Source organism: Schistocerca piceifrons, chromosome 10, assembly GCF_021461385.2.
Source record: "Schistocerca piceifrons isolate TAMUIC-IGC-003096 chromosome 10, iqSchPice1.1, whole genome shotgun sequence".
NCBI lineage: Eukaryota > Metazoa > Arthropoda > Insecta > Orthoptera > Acrididae > Schistocerca > Schistocerca piceifrons.
In genome coordinates this window covers 130,091,200-130,115,173 of record NC_060147.1, presented here as the reverse complement: position 1 = coordinate 130,115,173, position 23,974 = coordinate 130,091,200, and positions in this window count along the sequence as shown.

Here is a 23,974-nt window from a genome sequence, read left to right as displayed (position 1 = left end):
CCAAGGAGACCCCGCTGTGACGAAATGAAGAATTAATACATTTTGGAAATCAAATACTTCATTCTTATACGAAGTTGAAGCAACTAAACTTCAAAAATTATAAAGCCTGACTACCTACCAATAGAATGAAAACATGTAAAGTTGCACCCTCTCGTCGATATGACGCTGCCGATGGGCAAATAAAATTGCCGCCTTGCACCGAGGAGACCCCGCTGCGAGGAAACAAAGAATTAATACATTTTGGAAATCAAATACTTCATTCTTATATGAAGTTGAAGCAACTAACTTTTAAAAATTATAAAGCCTGACTACCTACCAATAGAAAGAAAACTTGTCCAGTTGCACCCTCTCGTCGATATGACGCTGCCGATGGGCAAATACAATTGCTGCCTTGCACCAAGGAGACCCCGCTGCGATTAAACAAAGAATTAATACATTTTGGAAATCAAACACTTCATTCTTATATGAAGTTGAAGCAACTAACTTTTAAAAATTATAAAGCCTGACTACCTACCAATAGAATGAAAACTAGCCTAGTTGCCCCCTCTCGTCGGTATGATGCTGCCGATGGGCAAATACAATTGCCGCCTTGCACCGAGGAGACCCCGCTGCGAGGAAACAAAGAATTAATACATTTTGGAAATCAAATACTTCATTCTTATATGAAGTTGAAGCAACTAACTTTTAAAAACTATCAAGCTTGAGTACCTACCAATAGATTGAAAACTTGTCTAGTTGCACCCTCTCGTCGATATGACGCTGCCGATGGGCAAATACAATTGCCGCCTTGCACCAAGGAGACCCCGCTGTGAGGAAATAAAGATATAATACATTTTGGAAATCAAATACGTCATTCTTATATGAAGTTGAAGCAACTAACTTTTAAAAATTATAAAGCCTGACTACCTACCAATAGAATGAAAACATGTCAAGTTGCCCCGTCTTGTCGATATGACGCTGCCGATGGGCAAATACAATTGCCGCCTTGCACCAAGGAGACTCCGCTGCGAGGAAACAAAGAATTAATACGTTTTGGAAATCAAATACTTCATTCTTATATGAAGTTGAAGCAACTAACTTTTAAAAATTATAAAGCCTGACTACCTACCAATAGAATGAAAACTTGCCCAGTTGCCCCCTCTCGTCGACATGACGCTGCCGATGGGCAAATACAATTGCCGCCTTGCACCGAGGAGACCCCGCTGCGAGGTAACAAAGAATTAATACATTTTGGAAATCAAATACTTCACTCTTATATGAAGTTGAAGCAACTAACTTTTAAAAATTATAAAGCCTGACTACCTACCAATAGATTGAAAACTTGCCCAGTTGCCCCCTCTCGTCGATATGACGCTGCCGATGGGCAAATACAATTGCCGCCTTGCACCGAGGAGATCCCGCTGCGAGGAAACAAAGAATTAATACATTTTGGAAATCAAATACTTCATTCTTATATGTAGTTGAAGCAACTAACTATTAAAAATTATAAAGCCTGACTACCTACCAATAGAATGAAAACTTGTCCAGTTGCACCCTCTCTTCGATATGACGCTGCCGATGGGCAAATAAAATTGCCGCCTTCCACCGAGGAGTCCCCGCTGCGAGGAAACAAAGAATTAATACATTTTGGAAATCAAATACTTCATTCTTATATGAAGTTGAAGCAACTAACTTTTAAAAACAATTAAGCTTGAGTACCTACCAATAGATTGATAACTTGTCCAGTTGCACCCTCTCGTCGATATGACGCTGCCGATGGGCAAATACAATTGCCGCCTTGCACCGAGGAGACCCCGCTGTGAGGAAATAAAGAATTAATACATTTTCGAAATCAAATACTTCATTCTTATATGAAGTTGAAGCAACTAACTTTTAAAAATTATAAAGCCTGACTACCTACCAATAGAATGAAAACATGTCAAGTTGCCCCGTCTTGTCGATATGACGCTGCCGATGGGCAAATACAATTGCCGCCTTGCACCAAGGAGACTCCGCTGCGAGGAAACAAAGAATTAATACGTTTTGGAAATCAAATACTTCATTCTTATATGAAGTTGAAGCAACTAACTTTTAAAAATTATAAAGCCTGACTACCTACCAATAGAATGAAAACTTGCCCAGTTGCCCCCTCTCGTCGATATGATGCTGCCAATGGGCAAATCAAATTGCCGCCTTGCACCGAGGAGACCCCGCTGCGAGGAAACAAAGAATTAATACATTTTGGAAATCAAATACTTCATTCTTATATGAAGTTGAAGCAACTAACTTTTAAAAATTATAAAGCCTGACTACCTACCAATACAATGAAAACTTGTCCAGTTGCACCCTCTCGTCGATATGACGCTGCCGATGGGCAAATACAATTGCCGCCTTGCACCGAGGAGACCCCGCTGCGAGGAAACAAAGAATTAATACATTATGGAAATCAAATACTTCATTTTTATATGAAGTTGAAGCAACTAACTTTTAAAATCTATTAAGCTTAAGTACCTACCAATAGATTGAAAACTTGTCCAGTTGCACCCTCTCGTCGATATGATGCTGCCGATGGGCAAATACAATTGCCGCCTTGCACCAAGGAGACCCCGCTGTGAGGAAATAAAGAATTAATACATTTTGGAAATCAAATACTTCATTCTTATATGAAGTTGAAGCAACTAACTTTTAAAGATTATAAAGGCTGACTACCTACCAATAAAATGAAAACTTGCCCAGATGCCCCCTCTCGTCGATATGACACTGCCGATGGGCAAATACAATTGCCGCCTTGCACCGAGGAGACCCCGCTGCGAAAAAACAAAGAATTAATACATTTTGGAAATCAAATACTTTATTCTTATATGAAGTTGAAGCAACTAACTTTTAAAAATTATAAAGCCTGACTACCTACCAATAGAATGAAAACTTGCCCAGTTGCCCCCTCTCGTCGATATGACGCTGCCGATGGGCAATTAGAATTGCCGCCTTGCACCGAGGAGACCCCGCTGCGAGGAAACATAGAATTAATACATTTTGGAAATCAAATACTTCATTCTTATATGAAGTTGAAGCAACTAACTTTTAAAAACTATTAAGCTTGAGTACCTACCAATAGATTGAAAACTTGTCCAGTTGCACCATCTCGTCGATATGACGCTGCCGATGGGAAAATACAATTGCCGCCTTGCACCAAGGAGACCCCGCTGTGAGGAAACAAAGAATTAATACATTTTGGAAATCAAATACTTCATTCTTATATGAAGTTGAAGCAACTAACTTTAAAAACTATTAAGCTTGAGTACCTACCAATAGATTGAAAACTTGTCCAGTTGCACCCTCTCGTGGATATGAGGCTGCCGATGGGCAAATACAATGCCGCCTTGCACCAAGGAGACCCCGCTGTGAGGAAATAAAGAATTAATACATTTTGGAAATCAAACACTTCATTCTTATATGAAGTTGAAGCAACTAACTTTTAAAAATTATAAAGCCTGACTACCTACCAATAGAATGAAAACTTGTCCAGTTGCACCCTCTCATCAATATGACGCTGCCGATGGTCAAATACAATTGCCGCCTTGCACCAAGGAGACCCCGCTGCGATTAAACAAAGAATTAATACATTTTGGAAATCAAACACTTCATTCTTATATGAAGTTGAAGCAACTAACTTTTAAAAACTATTAAGCTTGAGTACCTACCAATAGATTGAAAACTTGTCTAGTTGCACCCTCTCGTCGATATGACGCTGCCGATGGGCAAATAAAATTGCCGCCTTGCACCGAGGAGACCCCGCTGCGAGGAAACAAAGAATTAATACATTTTGGAAATCAAATACTTCATTCTTATATGAAGTTGAAGCAACTAACTTTTAAAAATTATAAAGCCTGACTACCTACCAATAGAATGAAAACTTGTCCAGTTGCACCCTCTCGTCGATATGACGCTGCCAATGGGCAAATACAATTGCCGCCTTGCACCAAGGAGACCCCGCTGTGAGGAAACAAAGAATTAATACATTTTGGAAATCAAATACTTCATTCTTATATGAAGTTGAAGCCACTAACTTTAAAAACTATTAAGCTTGAGTACCTACCAATAGATTGAAAACTTGTCCAGTTGCACCCTCTCGTCGATATGAGGCTGCCGATGGGCAAATACAATTGCCGCCTTGCACCAAGGAGACCCCGCTGTGAGGAAATAAAGAATTAATACATTTTGGAAATCAAATACTTCATTCTTATACGAAGTTGAAGCAACTAACTTTCAAAAATTATAAAGCCTGACTACCTACCAATAGAATGAAAACATGTAAAGTTGCACCCTCTCGTCGATATGACGCTGCCGATGGGCAAATAAAATTGCCGCCTTGCACCGAGGATACCCCGCTGCGAGGAAACAAAGAATTAATACATTTTGGAAATCAAATACTTCATTCTTATGTGAAGTTGAAGCAACTAACTTTTAAAAATTATAAAGCCTGACTACCTACCAATAGAATGAAAACTTGTCCAGTTGCACCCTCTCGTCGATATGACGCTGCCGATGGGCAAATACAATTGCCGCCTTGCACCGAGGTGACCCCGCTGCGAGGAAACAAAGAATTAATACATTTTGGAAATCAATTATTTCACTCATATATGAAGTTGAAGCAACTAACTTTTAAAAATTATAAAGCCTGACTACTTACCAATAGATTGAAAACTTGCCCAGTTCCCCCTCTCGTCGATATGACGCTGCCGATGGGCAAATACAATTGCCGCCTTGCACCAAGGAGACCCCGCTGTGAGGAAACAAAGAATTAATACATTTTGGAAATCAAATACTTCATTCTTATATGTAGTTGAAGCAACTAACTATTAAAAATTATAAAGCCTGACTACCTGCCAATAGAATGAAAACTTGCCCAGTTGCCCCCTCTCGTCGGTATGATGCTGCCGATGGGCAAATACAATTGCCGCCTTGCACCGAGGTGACCCCGCTGCGAGGAAACAAAGAATTAATACATTTTGGAAATCAAATACTTCACTCATATATGAAGTTGAAGCAACTAACTTTTAAAAATTATAAAGCCTGACTACTTACCAATAGATTGAAAACTTGCCCAGTTCCCCCTCTCGTCGATATGACGCTGCCGATGGGCAAATACAATTGCCGCCTTGCACCAAGGAGACCCCGCTGTGAGGAAACAAAGAATTAATACATTTTGGAAATCAAATACTTCATTCTTATATGTAGTTGAAGCAACTAACTATTAAAAATTATAAAGCCTGACTACCTACCAATAGAATGAAAACTTGTCCAGTTGCACCCTCTCGTCGATATGACGCTGCCGATGGGCAAGTAAAATTGCCGCCTTCCACCGAGGAGACCCCGCTGCGAGGAAACAAAGAATTAATACATTTTGGAAATCAAATACTTCATTCTTATATGAAGTTGAAGCAACTAACTTTTAAAAACTATTAAGCTTGAGTACCTACCAATAGATTGAAAACTTGTCTAGTTGCACCCTCTCGTCGATATGACGCTGCCGATGGGCAAATAAAATTGCCGCCTTGCACCGAGGAGACCCCGCTGCGAGGAAACAAAGAATTAATACATTTTGGAAATCAAATACTTCATTCTTATATGAAGTTGAAGCAACTAACTTTTAAAAATTATAAGGCCTGACTACCTACCAATAGAATGAAAACTTGTCCAGTTGCACCCTCTCGTCAATATGACGCTGCCAATGGGCAAATACAATTGCCGCCTTGCACCAAGGAGACCCCGCTGTGAGGAAACAAAGAATTAATACATTTTGGAAATCAAATACTTCATTCTTATATGAAGTTGAAGCAACTAACTTTATAAACTATTAAGCTTGAGTACCTACCAATAGATTGAAAACTTGTCCAGTTGCACCCTCTCGTCGATATGAGGCTGCCGATGGGCAAATACAATTGCCGCCTTGCACCAAGGAGACCCCGCTGTGAGGAAATAAAGAATTAATACATTTTGGAAATCAAATACTTCATTCTTATACGAAGTTGAAGCAACTAACTTTCAAAAATTATAAAGCCTGACTACCTACCACTAGAATGAAAACATGTAAAGTTGCACCCTCTCGTCGATATGACGCTGCCGATGGGCAAATAAAATTGCCGCCTTGCACCGAGGAGACCCCGCTGCGAGGAAAAAAAAATTAATACATTTTGTAAATCAAATACTTCATTCTTATGTGAAGTTGAAGCAACTAACTTTTAAAAATTATAAAGCCTGACTACCTACCAATAGAATGAAAACTTGTCCAGTTGCACCCTCTCGTCGATATGACGCTGCCGATGGGCAAATACAATTGCCGCCTTGCACCAAGGAGATCCCGCTGTGAGGAAACAAAGAATTAATACATTTTGGAAATCAAACACTTCATTCTTATATGTAGTTGAAGCAACTAACTATTAAAAATTATAAAGCCTGACTACCTACCAATAGAATGAAAACTTGCCCAGTTGCCCCCTCTCGTCGATATGATGCTGCCGATGGGCAAATACAATTGCCCGCTTGCACCGAGGAGACCCCGCTGCGAGGAAACAAAGAATTAATACATTTTGGAAATCTAATACTTCATTCTTATATGAAGTTGAAGCAACTAACTTTTAAAAATTATAAAGCCTGACTAACTACCAATAGAATGAAAACTTGTCCAGTTGCACCCTCTCGTCGATATGACGCTGCCGATGGGCAAATACAATTGCCGCCTTGCACCGAGGAGACCCCGCTGCGAGGAAACAAAGAATTAATACATTTTGGAAATCAAATACTTCATTCTTATATGAAGTTGAAGCAACTAACTTTTAAAAATTATAAAGCCTGACTACCTACCAATAGAATGAAAACTTGCCCAGTTGCCCCCTCTCGTCGATATGATGCTGCCGATGGGCAAATACAATTGCCGCCTTGCACCAAGGAGACCCCGCTGTGAGGAAATAAAAAATTAATAAATTTTGGAAATCAAATACTTCATTCTTATATGAAGTTGAAGCAACTAACTTTTAAAAATTATAAAGGCTGACTACCTACCAATAAAATGAAAACTTGCCCAGTTGCCCCCTCTCGTCGATATGACGCTGTCGATGGGCAAATACAATTGCCGCCTTGCACCGAGGAGACCCCGCTGCGAGGAAACAAAGAATTAATACATTTTGGAAATCAAATACTTTATTCTTATATGAAGTTGAAACAACTAACTTTTAAAAATTATAAAGCCTGACTACCTACCAATAGAATGAAAACTTGCCCAGTTGCCCCCTCTCGTCGGTATGACGCTGCCGATGGGCAAATACAATTGCCGCCTTGCACCTAGGAGACCCCGCTGCGAGGAAACAAAGAATTAATACATTTTGGAAATCAAATACTTCATTCTTATATGAAGTTGAAGCAACTAACTTTTAAAAACTATTAAGCTTGAGTACCTACCAATAGATTGAAAACTTGTCCAGTTGCACCTTCTCGTCCATGTGACGCTGCCGATGGGCAAATACAATTGCCGCCTTGCACCAAGGAGACCCCGCTGTGAGGAAACAAAGAATTAATACATTTTGGAAATCAAATACTTCATTCTTATATGAAGTTGAAGCAACTAACTTTAAAAACTATTAAGTTTGAGTACCTACCAATAGATTGAAAACTTGTCCAGTTGCACCCTCTCGTCGATATGAGGCTGCCGATGGGCAAATACAATTGCCGCCTTGCACCAAGGAGACCCCGCTGTGAGGAAATAAACAATTAATACATTTTGGAAATCAAATACTTCATTCTTATACGAAGTTGAAGCAACTAACTTTCAAAAATTATAAAGCCTGACTACCTACCAATAGAATGAAAACGTAAAGTTGCACCCTCTCGTCGATATGACGCTGCCGATGGGCAAATAAAATTGCCGCCTTGCACCGAGGAGACCCCGCTGCGAGGAAACAAAGAATTAATACATTTTGGAAATCAAATACTTCATTCTTATGTGAAGTTGAAGCAACTAACTTTTAAAAACTATTAAGCTTGAGTACCTACCAATAGATTGAAAACTTGTCCAGTTGCACCCTCTCGTCGATATGACGCTGCCGATGGGCAAATACAATTGCCGCCTTGCACCAAGGAGACCCCGCTGTGAGGAAACAAAGAATTAATACATTTTGGAAATCAAATACTTCATTCTTATATGAAGTTGAAGCAACTAACTTTTAAAAACTATTAAGCTTTAGCACCTACCAATAGATTGAAAACTTGTCCAGTTGCACCCTCTCGTCGATATGACGCTGCCGATGGGCAAATACAATTGCCGCCTTGCACCAAGGAGACCCCGCTGTGAGGAAATAAAGAATTAATAGATTTTGGAAATCAAATACTTCATTCTTATATGAAGTTGAAGCAACTAGCTTTTAAAAATTATAAAGCCTGACTACCTACCAATAGAATGAAAACTTGTCCAGTTGCACCCTCTCGTCGATATGACGCTGCGGATGGGCAAATACAATTGCCGCCTTGCACCAAGGAGATCCCGCTGTGAGGAAACAAAGAATTAATACATTTTGGAAATCAAACACTTCATTCTTATATCAAGTTGAAGCAACTAACTTTTAAAAATTATAAAGCCTGACTACCTACCAATAGAATGAAAACTTGCCCAGTTGCCCCCTCTCGTCGGTATGATGCTGCCGATGGGCAAATACAATTGCCGCCTTGCACCGAGGAGACCCCGCTGCGAGGAAACAAAGAATTAATACATTTTGGAAATCAAATACTTCAGTCTTATATGAAGTTGAAGCAACTAACTTTTAAAAATTATAAAGCCTGACTACTTACCAATAGATTGAAAACTTGCCCAGTTGCCCCCTCTCGTCGATATGACGCTGCCGATGGGCAAATACAATTGCCGCCTTGCACCGAGGTGACCCCGCTGCGAGGAAGCAAAGAATTAATACATTTTGGAAATCAAGTACTTCATTCTTATATGTAGTTGAAGCATCTAACTATTAAAAATTATAAAGCCTGACTACCTACCAATAGAATGAAAACTTGTCCAGTTGCACCCTCTCGTCGATATGACGCTGCCGATGGGCAAATAAAATTGCCGCCTTCCACCGAGGAGACCCCGCTGCGAGGAAAGAAAGAATTAATACATTTTGGAAATCAAATACTTCATTCTTATATGAAGTTGAAGCAACTAACTTTTAAAAACTATTAAGCTTGAGTACCTACCACTAGATTGAAAACTTGTCCAGTTGCACCCTCTCGTCGATATGACGCTGCCGATGGGCAAATACAATTACCGCCTTGCACCGAGGAGACCCCGCTGCGAGGAAACAAAGAATTAATACAATTTGGAAATCAAATACTTCATTCTTATATGAAGTTGAAGCAACTAACTTTTAAAAACTATTAAGCTTGAGTACGTACCAATAGATTGAAAACTTGTCTAGTTGCACCCTCTCGTCGATATGACGCTGCCGATGGGCAAATACAATTGCCGCCTTGCACCAAGGAGACCCCGCTGTGAGGAAATAAAGAATTAATACATTTTGGAAATCAAGTACTTCATTCTTATATGAAGTTGAAGCAACTAACTTTTAAAAATTATAAAGCCTGACTACCTACCAATAGAATGAAAACATGTCAAGTTGCCCCGTCTTGTCGATATGACGCTGCCGATGGGCAAATACAATTGCCGCCTTGCACCAAGGAGACTCCGCTGCGAGGAAACAAAGAATTAATACATTTTGGAAATCAAATACTTCATTCTTATATGAAGTTGAAGCAACTATCTTTTAAAAACTATTAAGCTTGAGTACCTACCAATAGATTGAAAACTTGTCCAGTTGCACCCTCTCGTCGATATGACGCTGCCGATGGGCAAATACAATTGCCGCCTTGCACCAAGGAGATCCCGCTGTGAGGAAACAAAGAATTAATACATTTTGGAAATCAAATACTTCGTTCTTATATGAAGTTGAAGCAACTAACTTTTAAAAATTATAAAGCCTGACTACCTACCAATAGAATGAAAACTTGTCCAGTTGCACCCTCTCGTCGATATGAGGCTGCCGATGGGCAAATACAATTGCCGCCTTGCACCAAGGAGACCCCGCTGTGAGGAAATAAAGAATTAATACATTTTGGAAATCTAATACTTCATTCTTATATGAAGTTGAAGCAACTAACTTTTAGAAATTATAAAGCCTGACTACCTACCAATAGAATGAAAACATGTCAAGTTGCCCCGTCTCGTCGATATGACGCTGCCGATGGGCAAATACAATTGCCGCCTTGCACCAAGAAGACCCCGCTGTGAGGAAACAAAGAATTAATACATTTTGGAAATCAAATACTTCATTCTTATATGAAGTTGAAGCACATAACTTTTAAAAATTATAAAGCCTGACTACCTACCGATAGAATGAAAACTTGCCCAGTTGCCCCCTCTCGTCGATATGACGCTGCCGATGGGCAAATACATTTGCCACCTTGCACCGAGGAGACCCCGCTGCGAGGAAACAAAGAATTAATACATTTTGGAAATCAAATACTTCATTCTTATATGAAGTTGAAGCAACTAACTTTTAAAAATTATAAAGCCTGACTACCTACCAATAGAATGAAAACTTGCCCAGTGCCCCCTCTCGTCGATATGATGCTGCCAATGGGCAAATAAAATTGCCGCCTTGCACCGAGGAGACCCCGCTGCGAGGAAGCAAAGAATTAATACATTTTGGAAATCAAATACTTCATTCTTATATAAAGTTGAAGCAACTAACTTTTAAAAATTATAAAGCCTGACTACCTACCAATAGATTGAAAACTTGTCCAGTTGCACCCTCTCGTCGATATGACGCTGCCGATGGGCAAATACAATTGCCGCCTTGCACCAAGGTGACCCCGCTGTGAGGAAATAAAGAATTAATACATTTTGGAAATCAAATACTTCATTCTTATATGAAGTTGATGCAACTAACTTTTAAAAATTATAAAGCCTCACTACCTACCAATAGAATGAAAACATGTCAAGTTGCCCCGTCTCGTCGATATGTCGCTGCCGATGGGCAAATACAATTGCTGCCTTGCACCAAGGAGACCCCGCTGCGAGGAAACAAGGAATTAATACATTTTGGAAATCAAATACTTCATTCTTATATGAAGTTGAAGCAACTAACTTTTAAAAATTATAAAGCCTGACTACCTACAAATAGAATGAAAACTTGCCCAGTTGCCCCCTCTCGTCGATATGACGCTGCCGATGGGCAAATAAAAATGCTGCCTTGCACCGAGGAGACCCCGCTGCGAGGAAACAAAGAATTAATACATTTTGGAATTCAAATACTTCATTCTTATATGAAGTTGAAGCAACTAACTTTTAAAAATTATAAAGCCTGACTACCTACCAATAGAATGAAAACTTGCCCAGTTGCCCCTCTCGTCGATATGATGCTGACGATGGACAAATAAAACTGCCGCCTTGCACCGAGGAGACCCCGCTGCGAGGAAACAAAGAATTAATATATTTTGGAAATCAAATACTTCATTCTTATATGAAGTTGAAGCAACTAACTTTTAAAAATTATAAAGCCTGACTACCTACCAATAGAATGAAAACTTGCCCAGTTGCCCCCTCTCGTCGATATGATGCTGACGATGGGCAAATACAATTGCCGCCTTGCACCGAGGAGTCCCCGCTGCGAGGAAACAAAGAATTAATACATTTTGGAAATCAAATACTTTATTCTTATATGAAGTTGAAGAACTAACTTTTAAAAATTATAAAGCCTGACTACCTACCAATAGAATGAAAACTTGCCCAGTTGCCCCCTCTCGTCGATATGACACTGCCGATGGGCAAATACAATTGCCGCCTTGCACCGAGGAAACCCCGCTGCGAGGCAACAAGGAATTAATAAATTTTGGAAATCAAATACTTCATTCTTATATAAAGTTGAAGCAACTAACTTTTAAAAATTATAAAGCCTGACTACCTACCAATAGATTGAAAACCTGTCCAGTTGCACCCTCTCGTCGATATGACGCTGCCGATGGGCAAATACAATTGCCGCCTTGCACCAAGGAGACCCCGCTGTGAGGAAATAAAGAATTAATACATTTTGGAAATCAAATACTTCATTCTTATATGAAGTTGATGCAACTAACTTTTAAAAATTATAAAGCCTGACTACCTACCAATAGAATGAAAACATGTCAAGTTGCCCCGTCTCGCCGATATGTCGCTGCCGATGGGTAAATACAATTGCTGCCTTGCACCAAGGAGACCCCGCTGCGAGGAAACAAGGAATTAATACATTTTGGAAATCAAATACTTCATTCTTAAATGAAGTTGAAGCAACTAACTTTTAAAAATTATAAAGCCTGACTACCTACAAATAGAATGAAGACTTGCCCAGTTGCCCCCTCTCGTCGATATGACGCTGCCGATGGGCAAATAAAAATGCTGCCTTGCACCGAGGAGACCCCGCTGCGATGAAACAAAGAATTAATACATTTTGGAATTCAAATACTTCATTCTTATATGAAGTTGAAGCAACTAACTTTTAAAAATTATAAAGCCTGACTACCTACCAATAGAATGAAAACTTGCCCAGTTGCCCCCTCTCGTCGATATGATGCTGACGATGGACAAATAAAACTGCCGCCTTGCACCGAGGAGACCCCGCTGCGAGGAAACAAAGAATTAATATATTTTGGAGATCAAATACTTCATTCTTATATGAAGTTGAAGCAACTAACTTTTAAAAATTATAAAGCCTGACTACCTACCAATAGAATGAAAACTTGCCCAGTTGCCCCCTCTCGTCGATATGATGATGACGTTGGGCAAATACAATTGCCGCCTTGCACCGAGGAGACCCCGCTGCGAGGAAACAAAGAATTAATACATTTTGGAAATCAAATACTTTATTCTTATATGAAGTTGAAGAACTAACTTTTAAAAATTATAAAGCCTGACTACCTACCAATAGAATGAAAACTTGCCCAGTTGCCCCCTCTCGTCGATATGACACTGCCGATGGGCAAATACAATTGCCGCCTTGCACCGAGGAGACCCCGCTGCGAGGAAACAAAGAATTAATACATTTTGGAAATCAAATACTTCATTCTTATATGAAGTTGAAGCAACTAACTTTTAAAAACTATTAAGCTTGAGTACCTACCAATAGATTGAAAACTTGTCCAGTTGCACCTTCTCGTCCATATGACGCTGCCGATGGGCAAATACAATTGCCGCCTTGCACCAAGGAGACCCCGCTGTGAGGAAACAAAGAATTAATACATTTTGGAAATCAAATACTTCATTCTTATATGAAGTTGAAGCAACTAACTTTAAAAACTATTAAGTTTGAGTACCTACCAATAGATTGAAAACTTGTCCAGTTGCACCCTCTCATCGATATGAGGCTGCCGATGGGCAAATACAATTGCCGCCTTGCACCAAGGAGACCCCGCTGTGAGGAAATAAACAATTAATACATTTTGGAAATCAAATACTTCACTCTTACATGAAGTTGAAGCAACAAACTTTTAAAAATTATAAAGCCTGACTACTTACCAATAGATTGAAAACTTGCCCAGTTATCCCCTCTCGTCGATATGACGCTGCCGATGGGCAAATACAATTGCCGCCTTGCACCGAGGTGACCCCGCTGCGAGGAAACAAAGAATTAATACATTTTGGAAATCAAGTACTTCATTCTTATATGTAGTTGAAGCAACTAACTATTAAAAATTATAAAGCCTGACTACCTACCAATAGAATGAAAACTTGTCCAGTTGCACCCTCTCGTCGATATGACGCTGCCGATGGGCAAATAAAATTGCCGCCTTCCACCGAGGAGACCCCGCTGCGAGGAAAGAAAGAATTAATACATTTTGGAAATCAAATACTTCATTCTTATATGAAGTTGAAGCAACTAACTTTTAAAAACTATTAAGCTTGGGTACCTACCAATAGATTGAAAACTTGTCCAGTTGCACCCTCTCGTCGATATGACGCTGCCGATGGGCAAATAAAAATGCTGCCTTGCACCGAGGAGACCCCGCTGCGATTAAACAAAGAATTAATACATTTTGGAAATCAAATACTTCATTCTTATATGAAGTTGAAGCGACTAACTTTTAGAAAATTATAAAGCCTGACTACCTACCAATAGAATGAAAACTTGCCCAGTTGCCCCCTCTCGTCGATATGACGCTGCCGATGGGCAAATACAATTACCGCCTTGCACCGAGGAGACCCCGCTGCGAGGAAACAAAGAATTAATACATTTTGGAAATCAAATACTTCATTCTTATATGAAGTTGAAGCAACTAACTTTTAGAAACCATTAAGCTTGAGTACGTACCAATAGATTGAAAACTTGTCTAGTTGCACCCTCTCGTCGATATGACGCTGCCGATGGGCAAATACAATTGCCGCCTTGCACCAAGGAGACCCCGCTGTGAGGAAATAAAGAATTAATACATTTTGGAAATCAAGTACTTCATTCTTATATGAAGTTGAAGCAACTAACTTTTAAAAATTATAAAGCCTGACTACCTACCAATAGAATGAAAACATGTCAAGTTGCCCCGTCTTTTCGATGTGACGCTGCCGATGGGCAAATACAATTGCCGCCTTGCACCAAGGAGACTCCGCTGCGAGGAAACAAAGAAATAATACATTTTGGAAATCAAATACTTCATTCTTATATGAAGTTGAAGCAACTATCTTTTAAAAACTATTAAGCTTGAGTACCTACCAATAGATTGAAAACTTGTCCAGTTGCACCCTCTCGTCGATATGACGCTGTAGATGGGCAAATACAATTGCCGCCTTGCACCAAGGAGATCCCGCTGTGAGGAAACAAAGAATTAATACATTTTGGAAATCAAATACTTCATTCTTATATGAAGTTGAAGCAACTAACTTTTAAAAATTATAAAGCCTGACTACCTACCAATAGAATGAAAACTTGTCCAGTTGCACCCTCTCGTCGATATGACGCTGCCGATGGGCAAATACAATTGCCGCGTTGCACCAAGGAGACCCCGCTGTGAGGAAATAAAGAATTAATACATTTTGGAAATCAAATACTTCATTCTTATATGAAGTTGAAGCAACTAACTTTTAGAAATTATAAAGCCTGACTACCTACCAATAGAATGAAAACATGTCAAGTTGCCCCGTCTCGTCGATATGACGCTGCCGATGGGCAAATACAATTGCCGCCTTGCACCAAGGAGACCCCGCTGCGAGGAAACAAAGAATTAATACATTTTGGAAATCAAATACTTCATTCTTATATGAAGTTGAAGCACATAACTTTTAAAAATTATAAAGCCTGACTACCTACCGATAGAATGAAAACTTGCCCAGTTGACCCCTCTCGTCGATATGACGCTGCCGATGGGCAAATACAATTGCCGCCTTGCACCGAGGAGACCCCGCTGCGAGGAAACAAAGAATTAATACATATTGGAAATCAAATACTTCATTCTTATATGAAGTTGAAGCAACTAACTTTTAAAAATTATAAAGCCTGACTACCTACCAATAGAATGAAAACTTGTCCAGTTGCACCCTCTCGTCGATATGAGGCTGCCGATGGGCAAATACAATTGCCGCCTTGCACCAAGGAGACCCCGCTGTGAGGAAATAAAGAATTAATACATTTTGGAAATCTAATACTTCATTCTTATATGAAGTTGAAGCAACTAACTTTTAGAAATTATAAAGCCTGACTACCTACCAATAGTATGAAAACATGTCAAGTTGCCCCGTCTCGTCGATATGACGCTGCCGATGGGCAAATACAATTGCCGCCTTGCACCAAGGAGACCCCGCTGTGAGGAAACAAAGAATGAATACATTTTGGAAATCAAATACTTCATTCTTATATGAAGTTGAAGCACATAACTTTTAAAAATTATAAAGCCTGACTACCTACCGATAGAATGAAAACTTGCCCAGTTGCCCCCTCTCGTCGATATGACGCTGCCGATGGGCAAATACAATTGCCACCTTGCACCGAGGAGACCCCGCTGCGAGGAAACAAAGAATTAATACATTTTGGTAATCAAATACTTCATTCTTATATGAAGTTGAAGCAACTAACTTTTAAAAATTATAAAGCCTGACTACCTACCAATAGAATGAAAACTTGCCCAGTTGCCCCTCTCGTCGATATGATGCTGACGATGGACAAATAAAACTGCCGCCTTGCACCGAGGAGACCCCGCTGCGAGGAAACAAAGAATTAATATATTTTGGAAATCAAATACTTCATTCTTATATGAAGTTGAAGCAACTAACTTTTAAAAATTATAAAGCCTGACTACCTACCAATAGAATGAAAACTTGCCCAGTTGCCCCCTCTCGTCGATATGATGCTGACGATGGGCAAATACAATTGCCGCCTTGCACCGAGGAGACCCCGCTGCGAGGAAACAAAGAATTAATACATTTTGGAAATCAAATACTTTATTCTTATATGAAGTTGAAGAACTAACTTTTAAAAATTATAAAGCCTGACTACCTACCAATAGAATGAAAACTTGCCCAGTTGCCCCCTCTCGTCGATATGACACTGCCGATGGGCAAATACAATTGCCGCCTTGCACCGAGGAGACCCCGCTGCGAGGCAACAAGGAATTAATAAATATTGGAAATCAAATACTTCATTCTTATATAAAGTTGAAGCAACTAACTTTTAAAAATTATAAAGCCTGACTACCTACCAATAGATTGAAAACCTGTCCAGTTGCACCCTCTCGTCGATATGACGCTGCCGATGGGCAAATACAATTGCCGCCTTGCACCAAGGAGACCCCGCTGTGAGGAAATAAAGAATTAATACATTTTGGAAATCAAATACTTCATTCTTATATGAAGTTGATGCAACTAACTTTTAAAAATTATAAAGCCTGACTACCTACCAATAGAATGAAAACATGTCAAGTTGCCCCGTCTCGTCGATATGTCGCTGCCGATGGGTAAATACAATTGCTGCCTTGCACCAAGGAGACCCCGCTGCGAGGAAACAAGGAATTAATACATTTTGGAAATCAAATACTTCATTCTTAAATGAAGTTGAAGCAACTAACTTCTAAAAATTATAAAGCCTGACTACCTACAAATAGAATGAAAACTTGCCCAGTTGCCCCCTCTCGTCGATATGACGCTGCCGATGGGCAAATAAAAATGCTGCCTTGCACCGAGGAGACCCCGCTGCGATGAAACAAAGAATTAATACATTTTGGAATTCAAATACTTCATTCTTATATGAAGTTGAAGCAACTAACTTTTAAAAATTATAAAGCCTGACTACCTACCAATAGAGTGAAAACTTGCCCAGTTGCCCCCTCTCGTCGATATGATGCTGACGATGGACAAATAAAACTGCCGCCTTGCACCGAGGAGACCCCGCTGCGAGGAAACAAAGAATTAATATATTTTGGAGATCAAATACTTCATTCTTATATGAAGTTAAAGCAACTAACTTTTAAAAATTATAAAGCCTGACTACCTACCAATAGAATGAAAACTTGCCCAGTTGCCCCCTCTCGTCGATATGATGCTGACGATGGGCAAATACAATTGCCGCCTTGCACCGAGGAGACCCCGCTGCGAGGAAACAAAGAATTAATACATTTTGGAAATCAAATACTTTATTCTTATATGAAGTTGAAGAACTAACTTTTAAAAATTATAAAGCCTGACTACCTACCAATAGAATGAAAACTTGCCCAGTTGCCCCCTCTCGTCGATATGACACTGCCGATGGGCAAATACAATTGCCGCCTTGCACCGAGGAGACCCCGCTGCGAGGAAACAAAGAATTAATACATTTTGGAAATCAAATACTTCATTCTTATATGAAGTTGAAGCAACTGACTTTTAAAAACTATTAAGCTTGAGTACCTATCAATAGATTGAAAACTTGTCCAGTTGCACCATCTCGTCGATATGACGCTGCCGATGGGCAAATACAATTGCCGCCTTGCACCAAGGAGACCCCGCTGTGAGGAAACAAAGAATTAATACATTTTGGAAATCAAATACTTCATTCTTATATGAAGTTGAAGCAACTAACTTTAAAAACTATTAAGCTTGAGTACCTACCAATAGATTGAAAAATTGTCCAGTTGCACCCTCTCGTCGATATGAGGCTGCCAATGGGCAAATAGAATTGCCGCCTTGCAGCAAGGAGACCCCGCTGTGAGGAAATAAAGAATTAATACATTTTGGAAATCAAATACTTCATTCTTATATGAAGTGGAAGCAACTAACTTTCAAAAATTACAAAGCCTGACTACCTACCAATAGAATGAAAACATGTCAAGTTGCACCCTCTCGTCGATATGACGCTGCCGATGGACAAATGAAATTGCCGCCTTGCACCGAGGAGACCCCGCTGCGAGGAAACAAAGAATTAATACATTTTGGAACTCAAATACTTCATTCTTATATGAAGTTGAAGCAACTAACTTTTAAAAACTATTAAGCTTGAGTACCTACCAATAGATTGAAAAGTTGTCCAGTTGCACCCTCTCGTCGATATGACGCTGCCGATGGGCAAATGCAATTGCCGCCTTGCACCGAGGAGACCCCGCTGTGAGGAAACAAAGAATTAATACATTTTGGAAATCAAATACTTCATTCTTATATGAAGTTGAAGCAACTAACTTTAAAAACTATTAAGTTTGAGTACCTACCAATAGATTGAAAACTTGTCCAGTTGCACCCTCTCGTCGATATGAGGCTGCCGATGGGCAAATACAATTGCCGCCTTGCACCAAGGAGACCCCGCTGTGAGGAAATAAACAATTAATACATTTTGGAAATCAAATACTTCATTCTTATACGAAGTTGAAGCAACTAACTTTCAAAAATTATAAAGCCTGACTACCTACCAATAGAATGAAAACGTAAAGTTGCACCCTCTCGTCGATATGACGCTGCCGATGGGCAAATAAAATTGCCGCCTTGCACCGAGGAGACCCCGCTGCGAGGAAACAAAGAATTAATACATTTTGGAAATCAAATACTTCATTCTTATGTGAAGTTGAAGCAACTAACTTTTAAAAACTATTAAGCTTGAGTACCTACCAATAGATTGAAAACTTGTCCAGTTGCACCCTCTCGTCGATATGACGCTGCCGATGGGCAAATACAATTGCCGCCTTGCACCAAGGAGACCCCGCTGTGAGGAAACAAAGAATTAATACATTTTGGAAATCAAATACTTCATTCTTATATGAAGTTGAAGCAACTAACTTTTAAAAACTATTAAGCTTTAGCACCTACCAATAGATTGAAAACTTGTCCAGTTGCACCCTCTCGTCGATATGACGCTGCCGATGGGCAAATACAATTGCCGCCTTGCACCAAGGAGACCCCGCTGTGAGGAAATAAAGAATTAATAGATTTTGGAAATCAAATACTTCATTCTTATATGAAGTTGAAGCAACTAGCTTTTAAAAATTATAAAGCCTGACTACCTACCAATAGAATGAAAACTTGTCCAGTTGCACCCTCTCGTCGATATGACGCTGCGGATGGGCAAATACAATTGCCGCCTTGCACCAAGGAGATCCCGCTGTGAGGAAACAAAGAATTAATACATTTTGGAAATCAAACACTTCATTCTTATATCAAGTTGAAGCAACTAACTTTTAAAAATTATAAAGCCTGACTACCTACCAATAGAATGAAAACTTGCCCAGTTGCCCCCTCTCGTCGGTATGATGCTGCCGATGGGCAAATACAATTGCCGCCTTGCACCGAGGAGACCCCGCTGCGAGGAAACAAAGAATTAATACATTTTGGAAATCAAATACTTCACTCTTACATGAAGTTGAAGCAACTAACTTTTAAAAATTATAAAGCCTGACTACTTACCAATAGATTGAAAACTTGCCCAGTTGCCCCCTCTCGTCGATATGACGCTGCCGATGGGCAAATACAATTGCCGCCTTGCACCGAGGTGACCCCGCTGCGAGGAAGCAAAGAATTAATACATTTTGGAAATCAAGTACTTCATTCTTATATGTAGTTGAAGCATCTAACTATTAAAAATTATAAAGCCTGACTACCTACCAATAGAATGAAAACTTGTCCAGTTGCACCCTCTCGTCGATATGACGCTGCCGATGGGCAAATAAAATTGCCGCCTTCCACCGAGGAGACCCCGCTGCGAGGAAAGAAAGAATTAATACATTTTGGAAATCAAATACTTCATTCTTATATGAAGTTGAAGCAACTAACTTTTAAAAACTATTAAGCTTGAGTACCTACCACTAGATTGAAAACTTGTCCAGTTGCACCCTCTCGTCGATATGACGCTGCCGATGGTCAAATAAAAATGCTGCCTTGCACCGAGGAGACCCCGCTGCGATTAAACAAAGAATTAATACATTTTGGAAATCAAATACTTCATTCTTATATGAAGTTGAAGCAACTAACTTTTAGAAAATTATAAAGCCTGATTACCTACCAATAGAATGAAAACTTGCCCAGTTGCCCCCTCTCGTCGATATGACGCTGCCGATGGGCAAATACAATTACCGCCTTGCACCGAGGAGACCCCGCTGCGAGGAAACAAAGAATTAATACAATTTGGAAATCAAATACTTCATTCTTATATGAAGTTGAAGCAACTAACTTTTAAAAACTATTAAGCTTGAGTACGTACCAATAGATTGAAAACTTGTCTAGTTGCACCCTCTCGTCGATATGACGCTGCCGATGGGCAAATACAATTGCCGCCTTGCACCAAGGAGACCCCGCTGTGAGGAAATAAAGAATTAATACATTTTGGAAATCAAGTACTTCATTCTTATATGAAGTTGAAGCAACTAACTTTTAAAAATTATAAAGCCTGACTACCTACCAATAGAATGAAAACATGTCAAGTTGCCCCGTCTTGTCGATATGACGCTGCCGATGGGCAAATACAATTGCCGCCTTGCACCAAGGAGACTCCGCTGCGAGGAAACAAAGAATTAATACATTTTGGAAATCAAATACTTCATTCTTATATGAAGTTGAAGCAACTATCTTTTAAAAACTATTAAGCTTGAGTACCTACCAATAGATTGAAAACTTGTCCAGTTGCACCCTCTCGTCGATATGACGCTGCCGATGGGCAAATACAATTGCCGCCTTGCACCAAGGAGATCCCGCTGTGAGGAAACAAAGAATTAATACATTTTGGAAATCAAATACTTCATTCTTATATGAAGTTGAAGCAACTAACTTTTAAAAATTATAAAGCCTGACTACCTACCAATAGAATGAAAACTTGTCCAGTTGCACCCTCTCGTCGATATGAGGCTGCCGATGGGCAAAAACAATTGCCGCCTTGCACCAAGGAGACCCCGCTGTGAGGAAATAAAGAATTAATACATTTTGGAAATCTAATACTTCATTCTTATATGAAGTTGAAGCAACTAACTTTTAGAAATTATAAAGCCTGACTACCTACCAATAGAATGAAAACATGTCAAGTTGCCCCGTCTCGTCGATATGACGCTGCCGATGGGCAAATACAATTGCCGCCTTGCACCAAGGAGACCCCGCTGTGAGGAAACAAAGAATTAATACATTTTGGAAATCAAATACTTCATTCTTATATGAAGTTGAAGCACATAACTTTTAAAAATTATAAAGCCTGACTACCTACCGATAGAATGAAAACTTGCCCAGTTGCCCCCTCTCGTCGATATGACGCTGCCGATGGGCAAATACATTTGCCACCTTGCACCGAGGAGACCCCGCTGCGAGGAAACAAAGAATTAATACATTTTGGAAATCAAATACTTCATTCTTATATGAAGTTGAAGCAACTAACTTTTAAAAATTATAAAGCCTGACCACCTACCAATAGAATGAAAACTTGCCCAGTGCCCCCTCTCGTCGATATGATGCTGCCAATGGGCAAATAAAATTGCCGCCTTGCACCGAGGAGACCCCGCTGCGAGGAAGCAAAGAATTAATACATTTTGGAAATCAAATACTTCATTCTTATATAAAGTTGAAGCAACTAACTTTTAAAAATTATAAAGCCTGACTACCTACCAATAGATTGAAAACTTGTCCAGTTGCACCCTCTCGTCGATATGACGCTGCCGATGGGCAAATACAATTGCCGCCTTGCACCAAGGTGACCCCGCTGTGAGGAAATAAAGAATTAATACATTTTGGAAATCAAATACTTCATTCTTATATGAAGTTGATGCAACTAACTTTTAAAAATTATAAAGCCTCACTACCTACCAATAGAATGAAAACATGTCAAGTTGCCCCGTCTCGTCGATATGTCGCTGCCGATGGGCAAATACAATTGCTGCCTTGCACCAAGGAGACCCCGCTGCGAGGAAACAAGGAATTAATACATTTTGGAAATCAAATACTTCATTCTTATATGAAGTTGAAGCAACTAACTTTTAAAAATTATAAAGCCTGACTACCTACAAATAGAATGAAAACTTGCCCAGTTGCCCCCTCTCGTCGATATGACGCTGCCGATGGGCAAATAAAAATGCTGCCTTGCACCGAGGAGACCCCGCTGCGAGGAAACAAAGAATTAATACATTTTGGAATTCAAATACTTCATTCTTATATGAAGTTGAAGCAACTAACTTTTAAAAATTATAAAGCCTGACTACCTACCAATAGAATGAAAACTTGCCCAGTTGCCCCTCTCGTCGATATGATGCTGACGATGGACAAATAAAACTGCCGCCTTGCACCGAGGAGACCCCGCTGCGAGGAAACAAAGAATTAATATATTTTGGAAATCAAATACTTCATTCTTATATGAAGTTGAAGCAACTAACTTTTAAAAATTATAAAGCCTGACTACCTACCAATAGAATGAAAACTTGCCCAGTTGCCCCCTCTCGTCGATATGATGCTGACGATGGGCAAATACAATTGCCGCCTTGCACCGAGGAGTCCCCGCTGCGAGGAAACAAAGAATTAGTACATTTTGGAAATCAAATACTTTATTCTTATATGAAGTTGAAGAACTAACTTTTAAAAATTATAAAGCCTGACTACCTACCAATAGAATGAAAACTTGCCCAGTTGCCCCCTCTCGTCGATATGACACTGCCGATGGGCAAATACAATTGCCGCCTTGCACCGAGGAGACCCCGCTGCGAGGCAACAAGGAATTAATAAATTTTGGAAATCAAATACTTCATTCTTATATAAAGTTGAAGCAACTAACTTTTAAAAATTATAAAGCCTGACTACCTACCAATAGATTGAAAACCTGTCCAGTTGCACCCTCTCGTCGATATGACGCTGCCGATGGGCAAATACAATTGCCGCCTTGCACCAAGGAGACCCCGCTGTGAGGAAATAAAGAATTTATACATTTTGGAAATCAAATACTTCATTCTTATATGAAGTTGATGCAACTAACTTTTAAAAATTATAAAGCCTGACTACCTACCAATAGAATGAAAACATGTCAAGTTGCCCCGTCTCGCCGATATGTCGCTGCCGATGGGTAAATACAATTGCTGCCTTGCACCAAGGAGACCCCGCTGCGAGGAAACAAGGAATTAATACATTTTGGAAATCAAATACTTCATTCTTAAATGAAGTTGAAGCAACTAACTTTTAAAAATTATAAAGCCTGACTACCTACAAATAGAATGAAAACTTGCCCAGTTGCCCCCTCTCGTCGATATGACGCTGCCGATGGGCAAATAAAAATGCTGCCTTGCACCGAGGAGACCCCGCTGCGATGAAACAAAGAATTAATACATTTTGGAATTCAAATACTTCATTCTTATATGAAGTTGAAGCAACTAACTTTTAAAAATTATAAAGCCTGACTACCTACCAATAGAATGAAAACTTGCCCAGTTGCCCCCTCTCGTCGATATGATGCTGACGATGGAAAAATAAAACTGCCGCCTTGCACCGAGGAGACCCCGCTGCGAGGAAACAAAGAATTAATAT